The sequence below is a fragment of the Achroia grisella genome, unplaced genomic scaffold (assembly GCF_030625045.1).
Source record: "Achroia grisella isolate CSIRO2021 unplaced genomic scaffold, CSIRO_AGI_Agris_v1 utg558, whole genome shotgun sequence".
Taxonomy (NCBI): domain Eukaryota; kingdom Metazoa; phylum Arthropoda; class Insecta; order Lepidoptera; family Pyralidae; genus Achroia; species Achroia grisella.
Window position 1 is genome coordinate 1,573,163 of NW_026712938.1, and position 14,719 is coordinate 1,587,881.

Here is a 14,719-nt window from a genome sequence, read left to right on the forward strand (position 1 = left end):
ACTATTTTTCACTTTATTGGGGATTAAGAACTACACATTATTTCAATCTGGGTGGCGGCCGTAGGCTCTCCCGTTGGTTTCAATTATATCAAGTATGCCAAGTGCTACGTTCCACACGACGTCGTCAGTTAATAACGCCTCAGACTACCCCATTTAGGACAATAGTCATGACTGTGTTTTATTAAGAATTATATTTAACAATACAATAAATATTTTTTACATGTGATGTACATGGTTAGTCTCACCGTTAATTTAATGAAAACTTTAATTACATTATTTTCATCTTGGCATGGCATTGATGCAGACAAGAAGCTGGCACGCAATATGGAACGCTTTGATCGAAAAGTAGGTTGTTTAGTTTGTAAATATTTAATTTCATAATTCGGACGTTATTTATTGTTTGCAATGTCACCCCATTGCATACATAAAATATGTCAGCATGAATGTTTGAAAAGAAAATCCACTTTCGTTATAGATATCCTTTTGTGGCCAACTTTTACAAGTGATTATTTTTGAAAATGTTACATTTTTCAAAGCATTGTTACAGCTGCATTCGTTTGTCGGGTCCACTTTGTTTTCCTACGCCCCAACATACATAAGTAATGCATATGCACATTCTACTCGATGTCTGTAATTTGGGCATGTTAGTTATAAAAACTATTTTAAGATTATTTATTTAAATATTTAAGAAATTAATATGTATTGATAAATTAAACTTCAAACCTCTGTCTTTAAATATTTCTAAATGGCAACCATGCTATTGACACCATTCTAGCGCGTGCTCTGCATACATACTATTTCTGATCAATTCATATTACGTACTCCAACTTGAACTCTGTGGAAAGTGTTCAAAGTTTAAATAGGTATACCAACAGCCTGTTCAACAGAATACATTACAAGGCCCCGCACAATCGTTGCATATTCAATCAAATCAGCCACCCAATTGTGTGTAACTAAGCATTAATTTCTTTTAATACTCAATATTATTTTTTGCAAATCGAATATCTAAGTACATATTTTTTAACACTGAATTTTAACGTACAAGTGGAACCTATTATATAAAATAATAACTAAAATAAACACAGATGTAAAAAAAAATATAATTAACAGATTAATATTGTATAATCTGGTACACTTTATATCGTATCTATATATGTAATATATATTTTTAGGCGAACTATAAAAACGTAGCAAGACTAGGAAGATATGTATATATAATGACTTTAGTTACAACTATGTTCTTATATAGTGAGAATAAACAGGTAGTAGTAATAATATCTACGTTAACAGTTCAATTGGGAATTATAAGTTTTTACAGCACAATTAGACTACTTTTTATACACTTGTTTGTCAGGCAATAAAAGAACTTTTGTCGGATAAGGAAAATTCTTTGTATGCCTGTTCCTGGCTAACCTTGTACTTAGTAAGGCATGTGCAACTTGTACCTACATTATGACATTATTATTTGACATGTGGCCTTCTTTTTATTTTGTCTTTTATGACATCATCTAGGTTAGTTTAATTACATGCATCCAAAGTTGTAAACAAATGGTATCTTACTTTTGAGAACATTAAAATCTCATAGATACTAATATGCATGCAATCTCGTCTGTGGTGAAATTACAGAGTACGGAGACTGCTTTTGGACCAATAACGGAAGACTATGATTTTTTATGTCATTGGCGCCACGAGCATCACATTATTATGTTATGCGGCATTGCCATTCCAGAGGCCTAAGGTCTAATAATATATAAGGTATAATAATAATAAAGTCTTATCCCATTTTAAAAAATTTGTCTCGAATTAAGACTACCACTTTCCATGACATTGTCCTCTAGATCTTTGTTATTTTAGTAACAAAAAAATATCTGTGTACTCCTGTATGAAGGCAGAAGCATGTTTTATGTGACGTGGTCTGCAGTTGCGTGCAAGGCTATTTCAGTTGCTGTCTAGAGGATGATATAGTCAATGCAAAGTCTGCCAAGTGCGTTCAATAATCTTAGTCGTCATAGGACTTACTAAGAAGAGTTGTCCTGAACATCACAGTATGATGTCTTTGTTGTTATTCCTGCTTACAAAAAGGATTTGTAATTCTTTGCTTATATGCATTGTCTTTAGCATTGGTAAATGTAATGTCTATGATTTAAATTGGTAGGTACTATTATGATGCGTAAACTGTAAGCAACCATAATCTTATGTTTATACACGACTAGATCAAATGAATAACGTATCCTTATTTCCGTAAAGATGCGGCTAACAATGATAAGAAATCTAATACGACGGGATTTACGTTTGAGAAGGGTTCACCAGATACTGTCTTTGAGGCTATGTCCCTGTCCCCTCATGTAGAATAAAATTATTAGATTTTACCAAACTGTGAGTCTACTTTTGTATCTACTGTACATTATTATTTCTAAGGCTTTGCCTACCAAAAGTAAAGCTAAAATGTTACCTTTATGGAATCACTTTGTTGTCCACCTGACTGTTTACCCGGCTATCTATCAAATCTCAACTCTGATCTCAATCATCTTTCGATATATTCAATGTTGATAAACCGAATTCTACGAATATTACTTTATTCAAAAATAGTCTTATATATACCTATGGCGGATGGTCGACTGTTAGGTCCATTATTATATATTTAAAATGAACTCAGGCTGGATATTATTACATATGTTATTTTATTTTTAGAACTAAGTAGATGACTCACGTAAATTCGTCTGCGTTCCTACACAATAGAGGAATAAGAGAGGAAGCTTTCAAAAGGAATAAATTTTGCGCGTTAATCCAAAATGTTTCATTAAATCTACGTTCTTATTGGTCGTAGCATTATGTTACAATATAGCCTATAGCCATCCAAAAATAAATAAAATTTACAATATTAAAAAAAAATCTATTCGAACTAGTTTCTGATATTAGAGAATTCCCATCAGGTTCCGAGCATTCAAAATAATACCTTTTTGAAAAAATAACCTGGTAAAATAAAGTAGCTCTATAATTATATGAATTGCGTAGTCTCGACGTAAACAATTGTGGACTGGTATCGACAGGAAAGTTCAAATGGGAACGTATATCATGTCACCTTTGTACGTTGTCGTGCATCGAAGTACCATTAAGGCCTCCACTGGACCAGTGCCAGACTTGATATATTATTAGCACGACGACATCATTCGAGTTAATCAAGCTCAAATACGATCAATATTTCGCGTAAGTAATGTTCTCAGGGCCGGCTGATCCCGCGCAACATGTTGACATATGTCGGATTCAATCCCTGCCAGCTCAGATCACTGCCGGCACTGACAATGAGCTACACATCCTGTCTTAAAAGTTTTGAAATATTACTACGGTAACCTAAAAACGAGTTTAAATAAACACATTAATTTGTTAGAAACGTAACGCAAAATATTTAGATGAGACTTAATAATGATTGTTTTGCATAAGTTCCCATTGCAGATCGTTTTCTCAATTTCTTGTAGGGATTTTCATAAACTATCTGAAAGATTATTTTATACAATAAATGTAAATTTATTTACGGTTTCGTTGTATGCAGAAGAGAGCCTTTGTAAAGGCTCTCTTCTGTATACAACTTCAAGTCTGTAAAATTTTTATGGTTCCGTACATAAATTAAATTGTTCATCCTAAAAGAAGGAACATTTCACTGAGTAAGTGGTATTATTTTATTTTCAATACTATGTAAATTGAAATTAAACGTTAAACAGTTTACTACTTACATACATTATAGTAAGCGAACCGGTCTCGAAATCGTCTCTTTTCATGGAACTTGTACTCAAAACAGGCCCACCAGCAGTACTAACTAGTAACGTGACCAAGTATGCTACTAACCTAACCAACAACGCTGTCCACATCAAGTGATGTTACATATTTTTTAATTTAAAATAATTATAGCAAACAGTTTTTGTTCAGCATATCTGATGTTGGGTCGAATTGTTTTCGTAAATAATTGAATTTATTAGTGTTCAATATTAATAGCTCTTACATGACAATATTCATAATTGTGAAAACTATCCTTACTACGGACAGTTATTTGGAAAGAATTTTGCCCCATTCTTCCTTTTGTATGTTAGCCATTGTGTTTAATTTTTTCATGCCGATACCTGTCTGTGGCTGATATAAAAGTTTCTGAATAGAATAATACCAGGTGAACATTATAATATTTTTAATTCAATTATTCCAATTTTAGATAATTTAGTTTAAATGCGGTACCCTAAAATACAATTTTGATATATCATAATCAATTTTAATCTGGATTTAATTAAATATAATTTAAAGTATTCAAATAAAAACAGTTAATTAACGTGATCGGTGACCCGTAAAATAGGGTGCAGTTTCAAAGAGTGGCTCGCGGTTCATGCATGGTTGGGGCAGAACACGTGTGCCTGGCCTAGCGCCCAACATCCACCACGCCGTGGTCGGATGCAATGAGATTTCTACCTTTGTCGTATTTTATTTTACATTAATAACTAAATTACTGTCGTATTTTGTATTTTAACAATTATCCTTTCCATAGTGTAAAAAATAACAGAGTACTTTTTTACTTATCCGGAATGGCAAACAATCTGACGGCTATAGGTACAAGGGACACTACGACTACGGACGTCACGTTATCATTTGACACTCGTGACCTATGCGTTGTCATTCCGGAGAACTAAGATGTGATTCTTCTTGCCCTGTAATTTTACTGTCTCAGTTATCTCACAATTTAACCGAAAAATGGCTTACAAACCTAGCTGTTTAGTGACTTTTTGTATAGTCTAGCTCGGTACGTCATAAATACTTAGTTATAGTGTCTTTAATGGAACGTTAATATAAAAAGTTAGTAACACCGAGTTACCTAAACGAGGACTGGAGTCAATTGGATCATTATAATGGAGTCGTGTATCCTAAGTATTACGAGTAGCGAGCGTTACGAATGTGACAAGTACTATAATGAAGCGGGGCGTTGACGCGGATATCGGCTTTGGGCCGAGTGTATGGGTTATACGGCGCGTGGAACCGCAGCGTCCGGAAGAGAGCTATTTCAGCTCTTTACGAGCGGCTTTTGATTGCCTGTCTACTATGACGGTTCGCTGATGAGTGGACGCCCTCTTCCTCCTACGCTTAATATGTGAATACGATCTTAAATATTACATACTCTCATAAATTACTACATTACATCAGCCAAGATATTTTACAGATGGGCCATAGTCCACGCGCTTTGTGACAAAATGAATCCAACATACAGAGCGTGTCGGTTGGTTGACTACACAACTACGGTTGTTAACCCGAGTGTCGTTGATGAATAATAAAGTGTCGTACATTATCCATAGTTATTGGAACATTACTCGATAATATTTTCTGAAAGCCGCGTTTAAGATAGAATTCAAACTTTCGTTATATATTTTGAAGTGGTCCAAGGATATAAGCGCACTGCTTCATACTTTTTTTGAACATATAAAACCTCTATGCAAAATTCCAGGGAACCGAGCCTCGCTCGTTTAGATCTAAATCGTTTTAATATTTCATATTTCAGATGATATATGAGAATAGACAGATTTATATCTTTGAAAATATCTATAAAAAGATTCATTGAAAGCTTTCGTAATGTTCAGAGATTTTTAAAAAGACATTTATTTGATTAGTTGTATTTTTGCAAATAAAATATTTGATTTTACTTTATAATGACAAGACAAACATATATGAAGAACTTCTTAGTAGTTTATCACTTCTATGATTATGTCAAGCCATACAAGTAGAAGCGAACTGAAGCATTGCACTATTCTTAATTCGTATTCAAAACGAATGTTAACATAAGCGCATGATCATAAACGTTTTTATATGTCGGAAACTAGTTTTAATGTAATATTTTAATATACTCGTACAGTAACTAATTAGAATGTGAACGATAAAGCATAATGAATCGTATTGTTTGCTATTCAGAAACCTCGATCTGGGGTTACAGGTGAGTAGCTGTATGCCCCTCGAGGATTAAGATCAAGAATATTGATTACAAATATTTTGTATGGTAATTTATTCTTAGGTAGTTGTGATTTATTGTTTGGCTATCGATGATGTGCTAAGGAGATGTTCCCTGGAGTGCTACCAAGTAATTACCCTAGGTAGACATGTGAAATTCTACGTGATTATCTCAGTCTCACCTATTTCAGTTGCCAAGCAGCTTCATTGTAACCTGTGTTTGGTTGTAAGACGATTAGACAGTGAAATTACTTCATAACATCTTAGTCGTATGGAATGGCAACAACGGGTTAACGTTATGTCCATGGTTTATGTATATAGGCTATGGTTACCACTTGCCACAAAGTGGAACAAGGTATAGAAAATCGTATTTGTGTGGGGCACAGCCCGAGGAACTTGACAGAACGAAAAATAATATCTCATATTATCAATATGAATGACTGCTTCGATGCGAACTTATATCGTAACAAACATCATAACAAACCTTAAAAAAGATTTTGTGACAAGACCAAAGAAAGTCGTCTCATTTGCGGTATCAGAAATGCAAGTAAGCAGCGCGAGGGTGGGTAACTGGGTACTGGGTGCCCGAGCGCTGAGGCCGCGCGCTTCGGTAAGCACTGTAAATACTGCCTTGGTCACGTAGCGGCGTTGCAAACTGTTGAATATTAATATTCCAAATATAATTCACCAAAAGAAATCCCACTGAAAACGAATCTCTATCTGTGTTTGAGTAAACGAATTTCAAATCCAATGCAAATACTTTTCAGACCAACCACAATCGAAGAATGAAATTAAAATAACTGTTTTTTTATTTCAGTATGTATGTATTTGCCTTCCTTGCCTGGGCGTATCCGATTTTTAACGAATTCTAATTCTTATTTGTATAATATATACAATAGATAACACTGGTTTCATTTTCTGTATACCTAACCAATTTTTATGTTCAATAATTATTTACTAGACTCTACTCTGCGGCAGCTAACTTGATATCTCCCATTGTTGTAAATATTTCAGGAAAATTTTCCTAATAAGGCTTGTTCGTAGTTTAGAGTGTGTTTCTACGATGACAAATCAACCAGCTACAAAATATCTAATGCATACCAGATGCACTTAGTATATGGATATGTGACGGCCTAGGTAACTATTAGAATAAGTTGGAAGTAAAGCAATGTGCTAATTGCTTTACTTCCAATGGTCGCGGGTTCAATTTCACGCGTGGTGCAATCATTTATATACATATGTTTGATTGTTTGTATTCGTCTAGGTGTTTTCTATATTTATTATATATGTATTTACAAAAAAGTTTATTTAAATATGTATATAAGTTATTTATAACGAATAATACAAGTTCTGTTTAACTTAGGACTAGACGATGTGTGGATTGTACAGGGTTAAAATATGTATAGACTTCGAATAATACTGTTTTTTTCTGCCTAGTCCACCCAGTTTATGGCTTAATTGTTACAATTGCCCCTTTGTTTTTATTCATTTATTTAAATAACTATTGATCATATGAACAGTGGTTCAAAGGCTGATTTAATACTGACGCATTGTCTATTAGCTAACTTTGTTAAAATTTTATGAATTAATTCTCTCAGTCGATATACGATCGTAATAGTCTATCTGACGTCTGCGACTTTATCTGTGTGGACATAATCGCACTAATGAGTTATGCCACCGGAATACAGATATAAATCTGAATTATTAATCTAGTGAATAGTCTTCCAATAGTTTTGTCTGTTATCTCAAACCTATCCATTTATTGGTAATTTTTGAACTTTGTTTATTGTAATTATTTTCATGTTATTTTCATGACAGGCCCATTACTAGGTCGGCAAATAGAATGCAAATAGTATAAAATTGAGTATCAAAAACTTGATCTCGATACATATATTTACCTAGGTATAGTTGACTGATTGTGTCCATTTGATAGGCCGTAAGTTTTATTATCAGCCTTAACAGGGACTATGTTTGTGTTTACAAGATCCAGCATCTGTTCAGTTGCGAGGGTAAGGGCGAGGGGGCGCTGGGTGCGTCTCACGAGTGAGGGGTGGGGCTGCATCCTCCTACACGCTCCGTCGGAGTCCCGTGTCATTAATCTATAGATATGTTTGAGGGCAGCACCCTATCTATTTATAGAACATCCTGGATGATTAAATATTTTACACGTTTTGTTTTTCATTATTTACTTGTATTTTCTAAAAGGTATACGTGTATTATCTTGGCCTTCGGCTGATGAAGGTGCACACATTTTTATCATTCAAAATGTATTCCACAATGTTGCCTGCTACTCGCGGTTCGCGGTTGGCGTTACATTTTGTCCTCCACATGTAAATTATACCTCACCTTCGCAGACTTTATTAATCAAAACCTTTCTATCGTAACATGAGCACACTAAAGTTAATATCATAATGTGTCCGATATGTAAATACCTTTTTAATTAGATAATTTCATGAATACTACGACCCCTGTATCCAATCTATTATATTACATATTTTTACAACAAACTTCTCTTTGATTATAGCGCAGCTGTTTCTTTCCCTATCGGGTAGACTTTGTTGACCCCACCTAAAGACCACACCTAAAATCTTTGTCCCATACACACATAGTCACCTTAGAAGGTCGTTTGGATGTAAACGCTATCTATTTATTAGCTATCGCTAAATGTTAGCTAATAAATAGACGTTGGATTAAAATGAAAATATATAAAATCATTGTAACACGAGTATTATTTCCACGTAGGAGCGGTGTTTCATTCAGATTCTATACAATATTTTAATGGGTGTTTTGTTGAAAATACACATTTCTGAACGTCTTAATTATCAGTTAATTAATGCAGTGTTGTTACTTATGAAATATTCGATGTTTTTCCTTTTTCTATCAATTATCATCAGTAGGTTTAATATATATATATTCCTGTTTCTCCAAGTATTAATCATGTTTAATGTGTTTGTATATGTAATCAGGCAAATTTTGCCCCAAGATAGATATGATATTTCAACCAATAATTCTATAAAGAACAGAAACCAAATTAACGTCCTTTCATATACCTATAGTTACCACCATGAATTAATAGAAAAATTAAATTTATAGACTTTGTTATTTTATTTGAAGTAGGTCACAGTAGTTTATTTATAAATTGAGTAACCACAGTAATATGATACTAGTGATTTGATATGTGAATTTACCCTGTGTTTAATATATTTAATACTGAGATGGCCGCTTGAATATGGTACGGGTTCTAAACCTAAATATAGAGGTATCTTGAACTCGGCGAACTCTTTCGCAACTTGCTCTTCGTATGAACGTATAAAATCAAACAGTAATACCTAATCCGATTTTAGTTAACTATAAATAGTAATACAAAAAATAGATTTACGTAGCAACTGTTGTAATAAATAATTATAAAGACATTTGATACTTTTGTTTCCAGCGGTATACATATTTACGGTAATTCATATCTTTGTAGATCTGTGCATACCTATATGATTTTTATAACAATATGTGTATATAATAGTTCAATTTTAGGAGAGCTTTTCTACAATGTAATTATAATAAGCTTCTCTGATCACAGTAACTACATAACTGAAGCACCTACCTATCTCTCTGTCTTCATTAGCCTAAGTAAACAAAATTGTCTTCAAGTCGCTTCTATTAGTTTAGGCCTACGAGATTAGAAACAACGATGATTTTATGTACATTTACATGCCTCGAAAATATAAAATGCTATTTATTATTTTTATACAATTTTTACGAGTTATAGCTATAGTATAACTTGTAAAAAATAAACTTGTAATAATATATATATATATATATATATATATATATATATAACAAGGGAATGAACTAAAAGATAATTTGTTATCCCTGGTGTAGTTAGGAATATTCCTAAATTTTCTCATTACATATAGATAAATGTATATATAATATATATATGTGAGTTTCATATGTCTGTTATTAAAATAGTGTTTCTATCATTTATAAATATAAATATATGTAAGTATAATATTAATTAAAATACGAAATTTTTCAATTATCGTCTACATCAGTTTATTTTTAATAAAATAATGATGCCTCATATTGTACAATGTTAGTCATACTCTTTGATAATATGTTGCCTGTTGGCCAAGTAAAGTTTTTGAAGATTATAAATGCAGAGATATGAAATATATGTAACCTACACTACATTTAATGATAGTTACTAGTACACTGTGTCCATATTAAGTAGAACTCGACTCACAGTGATTATAACCGTTAAGAAGTTATATCGTCTTCTTTGAAAAGTATAGATAGCGTCATGACGCTATCTATAGTTTTCCTGGTTTTTTTTAAATATATACTAAACGGTACATATCAGATTTATAACACATATCACTAAAGGAAACATTCATCTAAAAATTCTTGATGTTGAAGAATTTTTCATTAAACCATCTTCCGACCTCCACCCTAAAAGGAATTTCCCCGCCAAACCCTTTTAGTAGGAAAATCACATTTTAAAATCTGAATGCTAGCTAATAAAGTGGATTTTTTACGTCGAATAAAAATAAATTCATTCAGTAGTAAAATTGTAGCAATGTATATAGTATGCATGAAATGGAATAAAGTGACTTATTACATTTCGAATTCAGACTAAAATACCGAGCAAGTGGATAGAATTATCATATTTTAGTGACAGATGTCCAGTGCGGGCGGTATGACACATACTCGTACACACAGACGCGTGACCTCAGCGCGATCTCCGACGCTGTTCCCGCGTTTAATTACATTTAATTGTTCTTGTTATAATTACAACTGAGTTGGTCTACTCACACCATTGGTTAGGCCATTTTTCCACAGCTAGATATTTCAGAATATTACTTTTTTTGTTTTTTTTATACTACGATGGTGGCAATCAAGCTTACGGCCCATCTGATGGTAAATGGTTACCGTAGCCTATGAACGCCTGAAACACAAGGGGTATTACGCACTGTGCTATGTAAATTATAAAGTTTCATAATTAATTGGTTTGGTAATAATATTATTCTCGTGTCCAAGATATTATACAACTAGAGATAAATAATTCGGTTTCATAAACAATAGGAAAACCCATATTTGTATTGCATGTAACTATAGATAGGGTATGACACATTATAAAAATATGAATTTTGTGATTAATTTTTAAAGCATATTTTATTTAATGTATTGGATATCAAATGCTTAGGATATAATATTTATTTTATTTGTATTGAATATATGTACGAAGGATGTAACTATAAAATTTATTTTTTAGATTTTCGTTAACATTGGTACATCTTTAACATACTAAAGCTGTTCACAGTACCATAAGAAACAAATATACCTAAAGACCATGCAGTGAAAACAAATAAACATTACCCATTAATAAACGAATTAACGAAAAATGCATAAGTAGCTAATTTATATGCTGTCAAAATGGGAGCGCAAGGTATACCAGCGGAATCTCTCTGCGGTCTTCATCTTCTAAAACATCTTGGCTTTTGGGTCTAGAATTGCAGTGAGTTCTATACTGTACTACGTACACCCGGGTCACAAGTATCCGAAATTGCTCGGAGTTTCCCTCTCTGCCACACGATGGATTCGGCACACGCACGGTGAATCCATGGAATGCTAAGAAGTCTGTCTCTCTCACACAGAGAATTTAGCCTTAACTTTAAACTTATACATTAATATGCAATAAAAGTAGAAAAGTTTTTTTTTTTTGTTTAAATTTCCGACATCAATGTGGCATACAACGATAAAAAGCAATAGGTATGATTATTTGTATAGGGTTAATCGTATAGTTGCAGATTTTGCCAGGCTGAAGAGGAATCGCCACTACACATCTTATATTGTTGTAGCCCACTCGTGCATAAACAAAATATCTGCTTTGGAAAGTATGCGCTCTATGCTGAGGAGATGAAAACCATCGCTCCTAAGAATATCATTCACTTCTTGTCACTCACGGGTCTAGGTAGCGAATAAGGGTAAGCACAATAGATATATACTTGTCACAGTGTTACAGATCTTAACACCTGACAATAGGCCAATCTCCCAATAAAAAAATAACAGTATAGTCTACCAAGTTCAAATCTACATAGAAGTCACTCAAACCACTATCACCAAGAAACGAAGTGAGTATTTCAAAAAACTTTTTTAAATTTTCATACCTACTAACAAGTTAGTAGGTAGTGATCAAGATCACAGATCTGTTTGTATGAAGGTATAAAAATAATTTCTACTTTATTTCTGGGGGAAGTTTCCCCAGTTTCATGCATACTAAGGCTTTCGACTTACTTTTTTACTTTACAATTTTTGTGCTTAAAAGAAATACGAAATAAATAGTATAAAGAAAGAGGTACGTGCACCGTATTTCATAAATCCGTACTTTATGTTGTTATACCTGTACATACGAATATATGCTTCTTACCGAATAAATTATTATAAATTGTTGGCTTAGAAAATACGTGTAACATTTGTATAAAAAAACAGCGTAATAAAACTTCGTGAACTTGGTGTAGTAGGTCTACCTACGTCGCTTAGGCATAATAATAATGTTATACACGTTTGCTCCTTCTTTGTTACGTACGATACTGGCATTTGAATTGGTCAATCCCGTTCAATAGTTGTGTAGATAGACGCCGAGTAGGAGTGTGGGTAAGTGAATTTTATTCCCCCTAAAAGCTTCCGAACTAAATTGATCTCTCACGTAAAAAGTATAAAGTTTTTAACATCCTACAATATTACAAGATTTTACTTAATATAAAAACTAACGTAATCTTTACAAAATTAGTGCTACATTGTATATCATGTAATCATGAAAATAAGTTTATAATTGGTGAAGATATCGCATACCACTAATTGAAGATACTCTCCTATTTAAAGTTGGTTATTTTCAATATTGTACAATAAGTCCCTATAACATTGCCTGTAGCACATGTAACGTATATCATCTACGTCTTGTAAACACCGCGTTAATATAAACTATTGGACGATGGTTTTGGTGTGAACGAGATTAACCAGAGTGGCGCATGGCGTATGGTGCGGTGTGAGATGAGACGAATCGCAGGCAAGCTCTATAAAAAGTTGGATTTGTTTACGCGACCGCCGGATATGACTGGACTGCGGCGCGCCGCATGTGTGATGGTCATTGTAACTCTTTTCGAAGTATTAACCACCGTGCCTAATCAATACGATATTTCGATACAGTTCATAAATAAAATTCATATGTGCTACCACGGACAAAGTCGTAATGTCAAAACTATTGCACAAACGTGTAGGGCCATGGAAATAGGCTTGTTATTTAGAAATTTAAGTAATACATCGTACAAGCGAACTACAGTTTGCAATGATTGATAAAAATCTTTTTCATTTTGTTCTAGTTCTACTTTAAAAATGTTTTATTAAGACGAGTCATATAGACAGAATATGTATAACAAACAAACGTTACAGAATTATAAGGGAAACACTTATAATTGTAGTGTCATAAAACTTATTTTTTTTATGCTACTTATAACAAAAAATATTATATAAATATAACTGCATTAAACAATTCCAATTTACCTACTTACTTATAGTACAATTTACTTAAAGTAAAAATATAACTGATGATTAATCATAATCGTTAATCGGATATACCTAAGTCCTAGAACGGCGAAAGTATTTTCAAAAATAATGCATTCTCAAACATTAAAAGTCGAATTTTCATACTCATAAAACTTAAAAAACGACTACAAAACGGATTTTAAAAAATATTTCTTAGAAATAACCACACCATTCCAGGCAGATTGTACAAGTATATGTAAGCTAAATTTTAATTTGTCTCGTGCAAACGATTTTTATTTTATTTTTAATGCTAAAAATTACAATATTACAGGACAAATATTAAATTCGAAATGTAGATTGATTCTATAATTGTTTCAAACAAGACAATCTAATTTGTAATATAAATTCGTCAATTCGTTTGTCTTGTCCGCTGCTTGGTACCATCCGTATCAACTAATGAATTAAATTTATATGCATATATCAATTCGATTCGTATTGTTTTAATAAAGATTTTGTCGTGATTGTTTGCGACTAGAATATTTAAATGGCTACTTAGATGAACATTGCTTACATCGACTTAGTCCCTTGGTTATTAATAGAGTGAGTCATCACTATTGTGTCGTAGTGTTACCATAAATAACTCCAGATGAGGGTGCAGAGTTGCCGTCACACATGTAGTAGGTACTAAATTGTAGCTCAGTCTTACATCAAGTCTCGCGGTTGGACAATTACATCTCCAAAGCTGAGTGTTCTTAGTTTGCTTGTAGAGCCCCTACCACTCTCTACTGTCTCACTCGTACTGTATAATCTCTAGTACCCAGTTTATTTCTGTATATAATATAATATGCATGTCATGTGTATTATATCGCAATTTTCGTATTATTATTTTTACTTACTTTTTGCGAAATAACTGTTCCTTATTGAGTCGTGATCATATAATGTGAGCATCGTTATCATCGTTATGAGATATTACCATCTTTACGTCTCCTTAATATTTCGGAAGTTATTACGCTTTCCCCAATGAACCGCTTTTATAGCTGAGTTTCATTGACAATGATTTTGGCAATATAGCCTAATATTGGAACAGATGCTTTGTTGAATAGATCAGTTGTACAGAAAAGCGCATCTAAATCTTTAAATAACAGTAAGGGTACATTACATCACAATAAATTTCTACAGAACTTTTATATCAGAAACAGATAGATTT

General features: G+C 33.0%; 1 protein-coding gene across 5 annotated transcripts in view; it reads left to right on the top strand.

Moving 5' to 3' along the window:
- LOC131848553 (RNA binding protein fox-1 homolog 1-like) overlaps positions 1-14,719 on the top strand; it is a 55,463-nt gene that overhangs the window by 20,795 nt on the left and 19,949 nt on the right. The window lies entirely within an intron of this gene.